General features: G+C 38.8%; 1 protein-coding gene across 7 annotated transcripts in view; it reads left to right on the top strand.

The window, feature by feature from the left end:
• The window catches only part of MAP2K5 (mitogen-activated protein kinase kinase 5), a 259087-nt gene that overhangs the window by 22668 nt on the left and 223708 nt on the right, over positions 1–12711 (top strand). The gene's annotated exons all lie outside the window — the stretch shown is intronic.

The following is a 12711-nucleotide window of genomic DNA, read 5'->3' as shown; positions in this document are numbered from 1 at the left end:
CTACTTTCAACTGGAGATCTCTTTCACCCTTCCAAACAGACTATAGTTATAATGTAGCTGCAGGCTTAGTATGGATACATGATTTAAAAATGTACTCTCAGTTATTTTATGCACTAACTGACCCTTTTTTTTTCCCATCCCAAAATGAACTACGGGGTTACTTAGTGAATCAGAGTGATTTGAATATATCCTGAAATGACTTTTCTTTTATGTTTCAATTTTTAGTGAAAATCTGCCTTAGTGTTTGTCTAGGACAGAAGTAGATAAGCAAGATAAGAGCAAGAGAAGTAGATAAGCAAGATAAGAGCAATATATATTATTATATCTAAAACTTTAATACCAAGCTAGACAAATCCATCTCTGATGAAGAGGCATAGTAGCTTTCCTGAGCCCTGATTTGTACTGTCCTCTTATTTTGTTTTATTTCCTCTTACTCATTTTATTTTCTTTTATCCGAGTTTGTAATCTGTTTACAAAACCTTTTCTATTGGCCCAGAAGAGAGAGCCCTGGACTCAAGTCCTGCTCTCCGCTGGCTTGCTGGCCTTAGGCACATCACTTAACCTTCCTGGGCTATCGCTGCCTCATCTGTCAATTGTGGATAATACTCCTCTCTTTTCTACTGCACAGGGTCATTGTAATGATTAAATGGGATAATAGATGTGAAAGCCCTTTGAAAAGTAAAAGTTCTATACAAATGCAAAGTGGTATTATGGTGGAAATGATGGAATCAGGGCCCTTGCTTGTCAGTGAGACTCTGTAGCCAACAGTGAGGTTGTAGGTTTTTGATGGACCTCAGCTTCAACCGGGATATTGTTTCATCGTAATGAAAACTGTAAAATATCTGTAAGGGTTTCCGCCAATAGTTTTAATTTAGGGTAGGAGGAAAGAGAACAAGAAGGATGGCATGATTAACAGAGCGTTGCATTCAGACCAGCACAGAGTAGGAAAAGTCAATTTCCCATTGACTTCCCATTAACTTATTTGAGAGTCTTTGTGCACTGAGAATTTAGAGCAGGGCTCATCAGTACCTTGAAAGGCAGAGGAGGATTGTCTGCTGAAAGGTCTAGCACTAGTATTGATAGATTGGCTAACTCTCCTGAGAATGTGACATGCTCATTTTCAGAAAACACACATACACAGATGGGTTCTAGTTTTTCAACATACATCCACTGCAGAGAGCACATTACTGACATCACTGTATTTTTATTATGTCTCTGACATCACCACACACAAAGGTATGCTTTAAAAAATGTGCTTTTGGGAAGATCTGACAAATTGTGCCTTTTGAGAAATGTTATGCATATGATCATAGTGATAATAATCATTCCCATTTCTAACTGCCTACTATATATGTACTAGATGCTAAAGGTATTTAATTTTCAATGGTTTTAATAATGACTTGGTGAGATAGATATTAGCATCCCTATGTTTCAGATGAGGAAGCCATGGCTAAGACATATGCCCAAGGTCTTAGGGCTAGTATGAATGCGAATGTGGAGTTTATGTTCAGCCTCTCCCTGTGTGAAAACTGATCTGTAAGAGGTGTTTTATGCTGTTTTCTCTTATCCACCTCTTTGCACAGTAGTATGGGGGCTTTCTATGTCATTATTACATTCTGGATGATTTGTGTGTATGTAATACCTTAGTTGAGATATCTGTAGTATGTATTCCTTATGACTTATGCTTACTTTCTCAAATGCAGCATTTATTTTTGTGTTATAGGAAAATATTAAGAGTTATATAATTGTCCTTAAACTCATAAGTTTCTGAGATTTCTATAGAGCCACTTTTTAGTTTGAAAAGAAATCATCAAAAAAAAAAAAAAGAAAAGAAATCATCTAGCTCACTGATCCCCAGATATGTAGATTTCATGAATTAATCAATTTTTGAACTAATTAATTTTCATTTTAGATTGGAGGACATAGGCATTGTAACATTTTACTTTGCCAGATGGACACATTAATAAAATAAATAAATAATAAAAGTTATCTACTGTTGAACATTATTTTACTAACAGAGAAAAACAGTGAGAGTCATTTAAAGATTAAAAAATGATGGACAGTACATAATCTCAAAAGTAAAGGTGACCATTACAGTGAGTAGATTTAGGAGCATCTGGATGGCTCAGTCAGTGGATTGTGTGACTTTTTACCTTGGGTTGTGGGTTCAAGCCCCATGTTGGGTGTAGAAACTACTTAAAAATAAAAAAAAAGATAAAGTGAGTAAATTTAGTTTTATGTAAAACTCACTATATTCTTTTTTACCCCTCATTTTTAAAAATTGAAGTATAGTCAACATATAATGTTATATTAGTTTCAGATCTACCACATAGTGAATTGATATTGTTTATCAGTTTGCAGTGGATGGTAAAGACTTTTTTATGAATTGACAGTGGTCCGAGCATTGTGGTTCACTGATCAGGTCAGGCTTTCTCATTAATTCACTTAAATATTTATACATGGGAACCTGAAGTCCCCAAAGGATTTTAACTTATGTTCCACTCCTCTGATTCTGAATGTTTGAGCAAAATCTTTTTAAATGAAAATATCCCTGAGAGAACAAGCTTTAAGTCATTTAAAGCCTAAATGGATTTCCTTTTCCTCTTATCTGTTGAGATAGCCCTACCCATCATATATGTGTTGTTTATGTAGAGTCAGGCTCTGAATAAACATTTTTAAAAAGTAAAGAGTAGGGGAATCATTTCCTCAAAAAGCACAAATAAAATTGGTTGCCTGTCATTTTGATCTGTTTTGGTTCTTTTTTAAAAATTTAATTAATTAAATTTATTTAAGAGAGAGCACGAGTGGGGTGGGGGAGGAGGAGCCAAAGGGAGAGGGAGAAGCAGACTCCCCACTGAGTGGGGGGTGGGGAGGGTGGGGAGGCATGTGGGGCTCTATCCCCAGATCCTGGGATCATGATCTGAGCCAAAGGCAGATGCTTAACTGGCTGAACCACCCAGGTGCCCTTGATCTGTCTTGATTCTTTTTTTTAAGGTTTTATTCATTCATTCATGAGAGACACACACAGAAAGAGTCAGAGACATAGGCAGAGGGAGAAGCACGTTCCTCACAGGGAGCCTGATATGGAACTTGATCCCTGGACTCTGGGATCACGCCCTGAGCCGAAAGCAGATACTCACCCACTGAGCCACCCAGGCATCCCTGTCTTGGTTCTTATGATTAAAATTCCTTTGGGTTCCAGTTTTTTGCTATAAGGAGAACCACTTGGACCTAATCTCACAATAGACTTTGGTTGATAGCCCTCAGTTGCTGATCTGTTATGGAAAACCTGCACAGTCTTTATTTTTCAGGTTCATTGTGACTGAAAACTTTTTGAATCCAGGATGTGGGTGGTGGAATAGGGAAGATATTGAGATGCTGACAGGTGATCCTGTATTTACTGTAAAAAGCAGCTTAGTTTTTCATGTCAAATTTAATAAATTTGTAGTACCCTTATTATTTCTTTAAAATCCAGATGGGGAAAGCAAAACTAGAGACACTTTTACCAGAAATCCCTTAATCATTCTTTTCTATTGATTACAAAGGTTAAATGAATAAACAGCCGGGATGTCTGCATAAAATTAAGAAGAAAATTTGCAACATCTGAGTTGCAACTTGCAGAATTACTTTTTTCCCCCTTGAATGCAAGCATTTTCTGGCTTTGGGCCAATAGAAGCATAAGTTTTTATCAGTAATTTAAATAGATTTTCATATTAGACCTAAAAATGTTGCCTTTTTAATTGAAAACTTATCAATTATTTAAATTGCTAGCAGCCTTAGGCTGTTAATTTTATGTGTGCCATAATAATGGCATACAGTGGTTTTTGATACATGTTACAAATGGAGTATCACATCGTGGTAAGGATTTGTCATGACAATAAGTTGTCATGTGCTGTTAAATAATAACCAACATATTAAACCAAAGTCTGTTGTCACACATTAGTACCGTTTTATGTAAGTTATTTAGAAGTTGTATTCTTTTCTTCATTAGATATATTTTTAAGAGATAATGAGAAGAAAACAAAGCTATAATAAATTGTCTTTTAAGAAAATGTAAAGTAATTTGGTCTCCAAGGAGATATTTAATGTATTGAGAGAATCCAGCAGCCAAGTGTTATTACAGCACCATTGTGATCGCTCTCTGCGTTTTGTTATGAGTTTGTGTTAATCAACAATCTGTTTTTATAGCGTAGTTTCTTGTAAGTTATGTTGCTACAATATTCCACTTCTGGGATCATGGCTTTTCCTCTGACACTATTGTATCTTTTTAATTCTTCCATAAAGTATTTTTTTAATTAGAATCTGAAATGCTTTATTAGGAAAAAAAAAAGTACACCCAACTTACATATTCTGAAAACTAAATACCTGATCGTTGCTAATTATTTAAAGGACTCTGTTAAATATTCCCTTAATATAGTTTACATTTTTGTTGATGTTCTTGTTTCCCCCTCTCATTTTCCAGAAAGATTAAAGATACAATGTTGTTTTTCTCCTTCCATCTTTCTGTATTTGTTGTCTGGCAGTGCTGGCTTCATTTCCTTTCAGCACCAAACAATAGTACCGGGCCTTGTTTATTGATTCATCACAAGCTTTATCTATCACTGGGACCCAGTTATAGGAGGGGTTATTTTAATGTTAACCTCGGCTTTTGGGTGACCTTTCATTAAGAAACTCAGCAGTACATTTTGCTTTTGTAAATGGATTCATATTTGTTTCTGCTAAATCGTGTGTCTAGTACAGGATTTATTACACCTGGTTCTCTCGATACTGAGAGGCTTGTGTGAGTGTAGTACAGTATTAACAAGAATAATTTTCTTCATTTTGCCCATTCTCTGCCTTTATAACATTTTTCCATGTTGCCAGAAGAGTATGGGATGAGTTTAACTGTAATGCCTCCCATTATGGCAGAGACCTTGCATTTTAGTGGAGTATAAGTATTCCCTTTGGTATACTTGACCATAGTGTACCTTTTTACATGTTGGGTACAATGAGGAAAGATACTCCTTGACCTCTGTAGCACCTTGTAAATTGGGATATGATTAGCTTTATCGTAGTATACATAACTTGGAGATTGCCTCTAAAATCATACAGTTACTCAAGTAGAGTCAGTAGGGAGCCTTAGAAGTCTTGTCCAGCTGTTTCATTTTATAGATAAGGAAACTGAGGCTCTCAGAGGGCAGATTTAGTTGGAGGTCTCATTGCCGATGAATGGGAAGGCCTGGATAAGGTCCCACATTTTGACTCCCAGTCTATTTACTTCTGGTGGTTTGAAATGATGTTTTTGTTTTGGCATCTATTGAGGTCCTGCTGAGGAAGCTTTGCAAATACTACTTTTTTCCTGATTTCAAATAAGAATGCTATTTATTAGAATGTTAGTGTACTTGAGTTTGAATAAGAATGAAAAAAAATACTTTGTGGGTTTTTAAAATTTTAAATATTTTATTTATTTATTTGAGAGACAAAGTGTGTGTAAGCAAGGCGAGGGGAGAGGCAGAGGGGGACGGAGAGAATCTGCACTGAGCATGGGGCCTGATGCAGGGCCAGATCTCAGGACCCTGAGATCATGATCTGAGCCAAAATCAAGGGTCAGGTGCTTACCTGAATGAGTGCCCTGGGTTTTGAAATTGTCAAGATTTTGTCCTTATTCACAAGGCTGCATTTTACCACAGAATTTGTTGCCCACTTAGGAGTTGAACATTTAACAGCACCAGGGCCTTTTGCTATTAAGTAGTTTTCTTCAAAGAGTAAGAGGTTGGAAGCTCATTTTCCGCATGGTGCTCCATCTTAAATAGGTTCAACTTTGAACTTCCTTTGTATGTGGCAAAATCAGCTCAGTGTGGTTCACCTGAACAGTTGATACTGCAGCATATTCTCCTGGCAGGGTGGAGAAGTGGGACAAAGAGAGGTAAATGAATGAAATACGAAAATAGTTTTGGAAATTACTATTTTTTTTTTTTACTCAAATAATCACATGCTCTAAGCTGTAAGTAAAGTTTTTTTTTTTTTTTAATCCTAGTCAAAGAATAAAACTTTTTTTTCAGAGGCACATTATTTTAACTCCCTTCTCTTTGTTGCCTGGGACACTTGTATGCCCATGAAATAGTGACAAAAATGTGGTAGCCTCTTATTTACCCCTTTTGTGAAATATTGTGGGGCGTCTTTGCTTGCAAGGAGCAGAAGCATACTGAAACTTGCATCAGAACAAGGGGTTTATTTTGTGGTTCATGGAAGCAAAGGAGAAGACAGGCACAGCAGTCCTCAGGCAGGGTGATAGTGGGGCATTCTGGGGTGCTTTGGACCACCAGATTTTTTAGTTTATTTTTTATTTGTTTTAATTTTTATTTATTTATGATAGTCACACAGAGAGAGAGAGAGAGAGAGAGAGAGAGAGAGAGAGAGAGAGAGAGAGAGAGGCAGAGTCATAGGCAGAGGGAGAGGGAGAAGCAGGCTCCATGCACCGGGAGCCCGACGTGGGACTCGAACCCCGGGTCTCCAGGATCACGCCCTGGGCCAAAGGCAGGTGCTAAACCGCTGCGCCATCCAGGGTTCCCCAGGTTTTTGTCATTAACATGGTTGTGCTTCCAGTTCAGCTCAATCTCTGTGGAGGGCTCAGTGTAGCCTGTAGGCTGGTTCCCCTGGGGTCCCATGTTAAGGCAGTTGGCATGAGGCAGTAGAGCCATGTGATACCCATGTGAGCCCCATAGGGGCTATGACTAGGAGCTTGTCTTCAGGGGAGATGTGGGCTGCAGGGAAATGATGGACCTCTTGCAGTAGGATTGCTGTGGGGCATAACCAGGTTGTTAGGCCCTTGTTGGCAGCTCTTAATGAGCCTCTATTCTCTTAGGGGCAGTCTTACCAGAAATGAGAGGGGTATTTTCTACATATATTTGAAAAGTGAATGTAAATATACTACAATACAGTAAAGTTAGAGAAATTCAGTAAATTATCAACCAGGGAAATATGTCCAGAAAGGTATAAACTGAAGTAATAGAAAATTTCAAAACAAGTTGCTTTTTTCTTAATATATGTTTCTCCCTTACTTATATGTTCTTTACTCATTCCTCACTGCTATTTTTATTTCTTCACTTTTTAAAAAAGATTTTATTTGAGAGAGAGAGAGAAAGAGTGTATACACAAGTGGGTGGAAGGGGAGAGGGAGAAGCAGACCCCCACTAAGTGTGGAGCCTGATGTGGAGCTTGATTCCCGGACCCTGAGATCATGACCTGAGCCGAAGGCAGACACTTAACCGACTGAGCCACCTAGCTGCCCTTATTTATTCATTTCTTAGTAGAAGTTGAGCAGTAGGCTGGATCTTTATCAAGCACTATTGGAAATGGCTAAATAAAGTGTAAGGGAATGTCACATTTGACCTGCTCTCTGCATGGCCTGATGGTCCTATTTTATTTAAGTGGCAGATTACTTGGAGTTACTGTAGCAGTCCTCCCTTTCCTGTGGGGGATGAGTTCCAGGATCCCCTCCAGTGCATACCTGCAACCATGGATAGTACCAAGCTCTATGTATACTGCATGGTTTCCTCTACATGCACACCTGTGGTAAAGTCTCATTTATAAATTAGGCACAGCACGTGATTAACAACAATAACTAATAATAAGATAGAACAATTATAGCCATATACTGAAGTGAATGTGGTCTCTCTTTCAAAATACCTTCTTGTACTACACTCACCCTTCTGGTGATTCTGGGAGCTGATAAAATGCCTATATGAGATGAAGTGAAGTGAATGACATAGGCATTGTGAACCTAGTGTTATGCTGCTATTGACCTGATGACATATCTAAAAGAGGGTCGTTTGTTTCCAGACTGCCTTTGACCACAGATAACTAAGCCATGGAAAGTGAAACTACGGGAAAGGGGGGAACTACTGCATTTAAACTTCTCCTTAAGAAATGTAATAGAATTGCTGCAGCCTAGATATCAGAGGAAGGGGCAGTATAGACACTGCCCCCAGCCAACCATGGTGATGACTCTGAAAGCTTCAGCCAAGAGGATCCTCTGCATTTCGGAAGCATTGCTGAATACAAATTTGAACTCCTTCTGCCAACATACATTACCTTAGACTTAGCCAAGTTGAAGTTCATCAGCCACTGGCTGCCCACACCTCTGTTAAGGCCCTCTGGAGCTCCCTAATGCCCTTTATGGTCTTACTATCCAAAACAAATAGTGTTATCATTAAGTGTGGCCAACTTATTGTCTTTTTCACTTCCAAATCATTAATAAATACATCTATCCAATAACATTAGCTTATAAGCAGGCCCCAGGGTGGTTCCCTGTTGACCTTTTCACTGGAAGACTTTTCACTGTGATTTTTCTTTCTCATTATCTAATCAGTCCATGACTATACATGGATCTTTAGTCTAGAAACACTCAGGGAAGAGCATGTACACATTGTAGTGCCTCAGGGCAGGGGCAGGGAATTATTGAGAAGTGGGGAGATCTGAAACCAGGTAAATCAGTTATTAATTTGATATTCAAGATAGCTTTGCTTTTATATGTTATTTCTCACTATTGGAGCAGTTGTGTGCTTCCTAAGAGGTCCGTGTCATAGAAGGAAAGCCTCTCAATGTAAAATATAAGAAATAACCAAAAGAAACTATAGCTGAGGACACACTAAGTAATGTTCTAATTGGAATTGTAGCCATTTAACAGAGTTCAGATTGTTGGGCTCTTCACTAGAAAAACTAATAAATTAACTATGGACTGCAAATAGTTGGTTAGCTTATTGATTATTACTGTAATTACTGACTGGGCTTCTTAAAATGGAGTATGCTTGCAGTATTGACTGAACAGGAATTTGAAAATTTTATCATTAGTAGGAAAAAACCAGCATGCTTATTCTTTAGAAGTTGAAAAGTCTTTAGAAGGCACGTTAAAGAGAGGTTTAGGAAACTGTCTTGCTATGTGTATAGAACAAACATAAATAAACCTGATTTGGTATGTAAGACTTGTCAGAGTTAAGTTAGAAGCAACGAGAGTAGTTGCCATGTCTCTTATCTCTTACCTGCCTCCTTCCCTTAAATATTTGTAGAGCACTGTTATGTGCAAGGCACAGTGCTGGGCACTGTACAGCAGTGATTTCTTAGGTTTTTAGGGGTGCAGGCCTTTTTGAAAATTTGAAGAAAGGTGTTTGTTCTTTTCCCAGAAAATTCACACAATGTAGTGTTTCACATATAATTTCAGGTTTTGAAGGCTCTCCTAAGGCCCATATAGACTCCAGTTTAATACCTCTGCCATACAAGATAATAAAATACACAAGACAGGGCTCCTGGCCTTGATGAACTTCCAGAAGAAATATAGACAATATTCTTTATAATACCCATTTAATTATTTTATTGTTTGCAGTACAATAGTAATTGAGGGAAAGGGAGGGAGTACTAACCCAGCCTTGATAAACAGTTAAATTCTTCTACCTCTGTATTTGGTCTCTACTGTTATGAACTCTTTTCTTCTATGTCCTATTGCTTGGAAATGGGTGATTCATAACCCTATGCCCTATTTCAAGATTTTTTTCAAGTGCTTTATAGAAAATTTCCCATATACTAGCTCCTTTGATTTTCTTAATACCTTAGGTAAGCAAGGCAGGTTATTTTCCCTTTTTTTTTTTTTTTTTAAAGTAGGCTCCATGCCCAGTGTGGAACCCATTGTGGGGCTTGAACTCGCAACCCTGAGATCAAGATCTGAACTGAAATCAAGAGTCAGATGCTTAACTGACTGAGCCACCCGGAGGCCCCCATATTCCTCATTTTTATAGCTGAGGCTACTGAGGCACAAACTACATGCCTTTCTCTAGGTCACACAGCTAATAAATGCAGAACTAGGACCTGAGATCACTCATGTACTGATGTGTTCACTTATTTGTACAGGCAGTTTTATATAGTTAAATATTTATGAACTAGTAACTATGTGGTCAAGTGCTGTGCTTAGTGGCGCTGGTATAGTGAACATATAGTTCATTCCTTCAAGGAGCCCATGGTCCACTCAGGGAGAGTAACAAAAAAGCCATCAGTGTTCAGCGTGGGAGGATAGGAAAACTCATAATTACCAGGCAGAATGATAAATGCCATAATATGCTTAAGCATTAGGTGCTGTGTGAGCAAAAGAAGGAGCACCTGATGTAGCTTTGGGCACAGGGAAGGCTTCCTGAAGAGGGTAGCATCCAGATGGAGTAAGGTAGGACAAAGGGACAAGGAAGGATGTTTTGGACCGGGAGAACAGTGTGTCAAAGCTCAGGCGTAAGGACAACTGGTGCATTCAGGAGGAGCTACCGTTGATTCAGTTGTGGTATGAATCACCTCCACAGGGAGGTGGGGGGGGGTATGAGACGATATTGGAAAGGAAGGTGGACTAGATCATGGAGCGCCCTAGCTCAAAGGAATTGAGAAACTGGAAAGATGCAGAATTAATAAAACTGGTGATTGATTGAGTGTGGGAAGGAAGGATAGAGAGATGGTCTGGCTTCCTCCCAGCTATCTGGCTTAGGAAAGTAGGTCATTGTCATGTCATTCACTGAGACAGTGAGCCCAGGTGGTGGAAGATGCGTCTAGGGCATGAGGGAGGGGTGTGAGAGGTAGAGACTTGTTGAATTTGAGGGGCCCCTGGATAACCAGTTGGGTATGTTCCGAATCTTAGGAGAGAAATCTGGGCTGGAAATAAAGATTTGTGATTCATCAGCTCCTAATTAGTCTCAATGACTCCTCTGGTAATTGAAACCTTTGAAGTGGCTGAAGTTAACTCAAGGAGAGTATAAAATAAGAAGAGAAGGTTGATGAAAAACCATGGGGAGCTCCAGCATTTAAAGGAGAGGTGAGAAAAGAACCACATACAGGAAACTGAGTAGAGTGGTCAAAGGGAGAGGAGGTAAACCAGACGGAGGTGCTGAAGAAGGAGGGAGAGGTCACCTGTCAATGTGGTGCCATGTGTCCCTAGTCTTTGAAAAATTGGCAGTATGACCCACTGGTATAGGGTATGACCAAAGAAGCCATGGTCCCTACCAGCTCAGCAGTCTGCCCAGTAGCCTGGTTTATTTAAATGTTTTGAGATATGAGAAATAAGAGGAATTGCCTTTAGATTCTTAAATAGTAACATACATTTTATGTTTCTGAGTACATGCACTAGTTTTTTTTGTTCACTGATAACCTCTTTGCTTCATCTGTGAATGATACTCACAGAATAGGATAGGGTTGTGAGAAATTAAATGAATAAACATAAATAGCTAGTATTGAGCCAAGTACACAGTAGGTAGTCAGTAAGTGGTTTTGTGTGTGTGTGTGTGTGTGTGTGTGTGTGTGTGTGTGTGTGTCTTTTCTTTCTCTTTTAATAGAGAACTTGCGCCTTGTAAAATTAAACTGTACTGTTTTGGAATTTGAGTTTTTTTATATGGCAGATTTCCATGAAGAAAAAAAAATGTTGTAATTATTGATTGAATTGTGCTGTTAGAATTAGAATTAGGTTCATAACAAATAGGAACACTGTTTCATAAACTTGCAAACAAAACAAGCCAAGAATTGTACTTCCTATCCCCTCGTTGAATCTGGCCCTCTGTTTCAAATTAATTAGATTTTTGGATAACTGTGCTAAACTTTGTCACATCCTTATTAAAATTGTTTAAGGATTTTGAAGAGCATCTCAGAGGGACTCTGAAACTAATCTGAGTCTGGTACTGAAGATTCCATTAGCAATCACAAAACTGATTAATCTTTTACTCAGTTAGCTTATTGATTATTGCTGCAATTACTGCATGTAACAGATCCTGCCAGGAATAGTAGCGGAAAACACATTTTATGACTGCTGCTGATGTATTCAGTCTGAGCACAGTATTTTCTACTCTTTGTACCTAATTATTTTTGTATTTTTAAATGTGGGAACGCTTCTGTTCAGAAAGTGCTGTTGTTTTAGTGGTAAGGAGTTAACTTTTTAATTTCTCAACCTCCGGTAATGCATCATAGTTTATGGAGTGCCATTGCAAACACCTTTGCTGCAGGTCGATTTCATGGCAACTCAAAATGTAATAGACTAGCTAGATTTACTCTCATTTGGAGGAAACTAGGGCTCAGTGAGGTTCAATGCCTGGCTGCGTTGTAGATAGCAGAATCAGAATTGGCCCCCTTTCAGTCACTAAATATTTATTGAACACCTACTACGTGCAGGGCTCTGTGTCAGGAATAATAAAAGCCAGGATAGAATTATAGAGATTGCATTTGGGATATTATTTGATTAGCTTCCAATTATGGCCCCATTAATGTTATTATAATGGTCACTTGAGGGGATCCCTGGGTGGCTTAGCAGTTTGGTGCCTGCCTTCAACCCAGGGCATGGTCCTGGAGTCTCAGGATCGAGTCCCACATTGGGCTCCCTGCATGGAGCCTGCTTCTCCCTCTGCCTGTGTCTCTGCCTCTCTCTCTCTCTCTCTCTCTCTCTCTCTGTCTCTCATGAGTAAATAAATAAATCTTTTTTAAAGAAAAGGTCACTTGGTCACTTTTCTGTCCAAGCCATATTAAATACCTTGGTGCACAAGATTGAGGTTTTTGTTTGTTTTCTTCAGTTTGTTTTGGGCTAGTGGAAGTCATTATTGCTTATTTTATCACTATGTAGAACAAAATTGGAAAAACTCTCTTTAAAAGGAGATTGTCGGGGATCCCTAGGTGGCTCAGCCGTTTAGCACCTGCCTTCGGCCTAGGGTGTGATCCTGGAGA

The sequence above is a fragment of the Vulpes lagopus genome, chromosome 2 (assembly GCF_018345385.1).
Source record: "Vulpes lagopus strain Blue_001 chromosome 2, ASM1834538v1, whole genome shotgun sequence".
Taxonomy (NCBI): Eukaryota; Metazoa; Chordata; class Mammalia; order Carnivora; family Canidae; genus Vulpes; species Vulpes lagopus.
This window is presented reverse-complemented; position numbering and strand designations above follow the sequence as displayed.